The sequence below is a fragment of the Gymnogyps californianus genome, chromosome 1 (genome assembly GCF_018139145.2).
Source record: "Gymnogyps californianus isolate 813 chromosome 1, ASM1813914v2, whole genome shotgun sequence".
NCBI lineage: Eukaryota > Metazoa > Chordata > Aves > Accipitriformes > Cathartidae > Gymnogyps > Gymnogyps californianus.
The window spans coordinates 125,443,631-125,448,813 of record NC_059471.1 but is presented as its reverse complement, the minus strand read 5'-3'; positions in this window follow the sequence as shown (position 1 = coordinate 125,448,813).

Below are 5,183 nucleotides of genomic sequence, written 5' to 3'. Positions count from 1 at the left end.
ATGGGTTTTTTTCTGTTGAAGATCGACTTGACCTTTTGTTAAAACAGTACCACAGGGTAACTAGTTAGAGTGTTAAGGAGAAGTGGCAAAGCAGCAGCATTGGCAGAGAGAAGAAAATCGAGTCTTCCCACTTGTTAGCGTCAAAAATGTATGCAACTGAGTGACAGCCTAGTCAGTTAATTCCATACAGCAGTTATTTTGCTTTGTGACCTCTGTTTTCAAAACCTTGGATACTTAAAGTATATGAAAGCAAGTTATGTACATTTGCTGAAAAAGCATACCTTTCAAAGACTCTCTGGCAAGGCATTTAGACCATCATGTAAACTCCAATTCTTCAATTGCCATGTTTGCTAAGCACCTGTGAAGGAGTATCAGCTGCCGAGGACAGCCATTTCATATGCCTGTACTGCAAACAGTGTTATATTGGCATCGTAATGTAAGTGATTAAAATGCATAAATAGTTGAGTACATGGGATATCTGAGGCTAAAGTAGACCCACTAAACATACTGAATAATTAGCTTCACTGAAATCAGAAGCAGAATACCCAGCATTTAAACAAGAAATGCTGGCCTCTTTTCTGTGTACTATATACAAGATGAAAAATGAAACAAAATTAAGCCTTGGAACACAATCTCAGATAGGCTTGGAGTCCTAAATGAAAGAAAGAAAAAGAACACAAATTCAATTACTGAACCCAAAGCCTCCAGTAGGTTCCAGACTCAGCATGGGAGGATCCAGGGAGAGTGGACCCCAAACCTCTTTTTGTAAATAAGGTGTGAGCCTTACTGAAGGAAGAGAGGGATAACATAGCTGGTTTGCTTGTGTTAAACTTGTCTTTCAACTGAACAGAAGTTCTAGTTGACTTCGGTGGAGTTTTGCCAAAATAGAACTGTGTTAGGCACTGAATAGGATTTCAGGACTTCAGGTTCATTGATGTACTTTATAGCCCCCTGGGAGATTGTGGTAATCGCCTGTCTTCCCCTCGAGAAGTGACTCTGTAATGATACTCTCTGCTTCTTACATTATGTTGTGCAGATTTGGTGAAAAGCCTTCCCCCCCAACTTTTAGCATATTGTTGCATTGCTTAGTGCTGGCATGAAATTAAATAGCAGCAGTTTGGGACTCATGTTGCTTTGCTTTTTTTTTTTTTTTTTTTTTTTTGTATTTTTTGTGTTGTTAATGGTTACTCTTGTTTTATTATAACAGCCTGGATAGTATATGGGGTGTTTTAGTTGAGAAGAAGTTAGTCATTCATATTTTTTTATTAGCGTTCTTGAGGCATGCTGGTCAAATCATACTAACTGTAAAACACTGAGCAATGATTAATGAACCCTTTGGAGAACGTAGGTGAGTCCTGCTTCATGTTACATTCTGATGAGCAGAAGGACAACTACCAACAGTTTCAGAACATTTGCTAATGCTGTGAGCTTCAGTATCTGGGAGATTTGCTACGTGCTGGGCCCTATTAAAACAGCTTAGTTTCCTTTTGGCAGACCATACGCCTTTAAAAAAACATTGCCAACCAGAAATGCTGGCCACAGGGTCTTAGATAGAATTTGTTCACTTCTTGAGCCTCATCTTGAAGGATGCTGAGGACCTGCAGCCCTGGTTCTTACTGCTGAGAGCTACTTCCCCTTGGGACTTCTGAAAACTAGCATAATGTGTTTCAAGCTGAGTATCCAAAAATAACTGTATGAGTCATTAGGTAGTAAGCACTCTGAGGGCTCAGCCAGTCTTCCTGTTCTGCATTTATGTAGCGTGTAATATTATAGGGGTCTGGATCTGAGTGTCTTACAAGCCACGCAGTACACTAGATATTAATAGTAGTCATAGCTAAGGGATATAGTTTGGCTGCTTCTGATCTCATCAGAGCCACGTTTCAAATCTTGCAGAGCTGAATGTAGAAATCCAGAGTCTCTAGACCGCACCCTTCATTATTTGAGCAGCAGGCCATCCATTGCAGTAGTTATTCTGTTCTATACACAGCAGTTCCCTGTGAAGTAAAATAAAAACAATGAGATGGAAAGAAGATACTTGATGCAGTGCCTGATGTTTCATTTGCTCAAATGGCGTTTACAACTCTGCAGTGTGCAGTTGGAAATGAGGCCTCCTACTGCCATGTCCTATGCAAACATGCTGGAAGGTACAATCTTTTCGACACAATTCTCTTAAAATGGTAATGCCTGTTTAAGTAAAATTTTTACTTGGGCACTGAGATTATCAGCAAAGCATAAGGAAAGATTAGGAGATACAATGTTGCCCAAGCCATCCGTTTGAAGATGACTCAAAGTCACAAGATTTTTTTTAAATACATAATAACTTGGGGTTCTTCTCTATTTGCCGTCTTGCCCAGGGGTTCAGATTTTTCAGCTTTAGATCTTTAACCAGGCTGATGAAAGACTACTTTCATCAAGGGAGTTGAAGGTCATGTGTAGTCATGCGATCGCATGAAATAGCCTTCAGAAAGAAACACCAGATATTACGTTATTTAGCAACATGGAGTAGCATTATTGTCCTTTTAAATTGCTTTTCAGCACCAGGGAAAGATGGTATTTCTAGTAATTGTTCCTAAGAATATGAATAGACCCGCTTGTTGCTGTGTTATCAAGGAATGATAGTGAATCTTCTTTCTAGCCATAGGGAGATCACATTTTGCAGCATGTGGGGGTGAAACACTTCCTAGAGCAGCATGCTTGTGTGCAAAGGAATGTTTCCTTAATGGAACACCCATGTTTCTTTGGGGGGTTACATATGTGTCAAAGCAGGGCTTGCAAAATACCAGCCATGATTCAGGCACTTTCATGACACGAAGAATAAGAGTGAATGTTGCTGAGAACCATAAAGAACTACAGTATGTAACCATCCTCTTTTTAATCTAATCTTGATGGCTCATCCTCGGTGAGCAGCAACATTCATGACATTAAAAAGGAGGTTGAGTGAATTGATTCCAGAATCTCTTTGGTGGCCTCAGTGTAGCCACACATTCCTAAATGGCAAAATGCAAAACCTCTGTCAGCCTCTCCACTGGGCCTTGCAGAGGGAACTGGCAGTTAGCACATGTGGACCTCACAGCAGGTCTACAACCTGTCATGCCAGTGGCCACATACTCAAAAGCGCTGAAGTTCTGAGTTCAAGGTTGGGACTTGGAGGCATGTGAGCCTTACGTATATAGGGAGGAGTATTATGACTGTATCTATACTTTATTTCCATTCCCCAGTGTGCAGGTTAAACCAAATCAGACAATATTATATTCATTAGACTAATATACCTTAACTTATTTCTCCTTACTGAAGTGAAATTTGTGTGCCTACATCATTGTCCTGGTTTTGGCTGGGACAGAGTTAATTCTCTTCTTAGTAGCTGGTACCATGCTGTGTTTTGGATTTAGTGTGAGAATAATGTTGATAACACACTGATGTTTTAGTTGTTGCTAAGTAGCGCTTATCTTAAGCCAAGGATTTTTCAGTTTCCCATGCTCTGCCAGCAAGCAGGTGTACAAGAAGCTGGGAGGGAGCATAGCCAGGACAGCTGACCTGAACTAGCCAAAGGGATATTCCATACCATAGAACGTCATACTCAGTATATAAACATGGGGGAGTGGGCTGGGAGGCATGGATCACTGCTTGGGCATCGGTCAGCGGGTGGTGAGCAATTGCATTGTGCATCACTTGTCTTTTCTTGGGTGTTATTTCTTTCTTTTTGTTATATTCCTTTTCATTACAATTATTATTATTATTATTAGTTAGTAGTGTATTTTATTTTACTTTAGTTATTAAACTGTTCTTAACCCATGATTTTTACTTTTTTTTTTTTTTCATCCTCCCCAGCCCATTGGGAGTGGGGAGGGGGACACGGCTGCGTGGTGCTTAGTTGTTGGCTGGGGTTAAACCACGACAGTCATCTATCACTTCTTATCGTTACCCAAAAGACATAAGATACATTTATACACCAGAAAGTGGCATGTGATGAACTTATGTTGGCACTCAGCTAAAATAACAGTGAAGACAGAGCAATTCCAGGTAGAACTTGGGGTAAGCCTCTTTTGTTCAACTATGGTCTTGTCTATAAACTTTAACTACTGCAGCCAGCCGAAGTTACACTGGCCTGATGGCTGTCTTAACCTGAGTTAAGATCCCCCTTGGTTTTGGGGTTTAGGCATGGGGTTTGCGGTTTTGGGTTGTTTTTTTTTTTTTGAAGGGTATTTTAAAGAGTCTAAATTGCTTTAATTCCTTATGGACAAAAGGAAAGAAATAGTAATTAGAAAAGCAGCTAACAAGATCGAGAAGGCTACAGTTTTATGGATGGGGAGACTTGAAATCAGGGTGACATAACTTTCTTGAGCCCCCACGTGAGAGCCCCCAGCAAAGCAGGGATTAGAATGCAAGATCTGGCCACTTTTCACAGTTTATTCGTGCCTATGTGTTTGTATAAGTCGGGAAAAAAACATGTGTGAGAGAGAGAGAGAGGAGACTGTTTTATTCTTGAGCCTGTGCGACTATTTCACAACCAGTCTGTGGCTGTGTCTGCAAGTTTTCAGATATGTAGGGCTCAGTTCTCCCTTTTGGTAAGCAGAATTCAGGTCCAAGCCTGAGGACGTATACACTCCTAGACATATCCTAATCTTGAACCATTCATTGATACGTAATGCTAGATCACATAAGCAATTTGAAGTGACATAGGGACCTTACTGACTGCTAAGCCCATGTGGCATAATCTCTCCCCTGCAATGGCAAGAGTAAGCAACAGGTAGCCATATTATTTCTAATGCCAGCAGAAAACAGCCTGTATCCCAGGTAAATTTTTCACAAGTGAAAAGTGAGTTGCTTAGGTGTGCAAATTGGACTGACAGTTCTGGCCCTAATAATCATTTGTGTGATGTGTTTATTATTTTTCTAGCCATTCAGGGAACAAGCATTATTATCAGAGAAATTCTGGAGGATCGTGCTGTTTTCTTCTCTTAATTCAGTCTTCTTCTAATACATCTTCAGTTTGTGCACATTTTCCTCTCTTTATCATCTTTTTCTTCCTTTCCTGTATCTCTTCTTACCACTGATCTTTTTCCTCCAGCTCACCTCAGTTCACTCTGTTCTTTCTACTCTCCTACCAGATCAGTTTTCTCACTAGCATACACTAACCCTAGTATGTTGGTATGTACTGCATATGTATGAGCATAGCATAATAT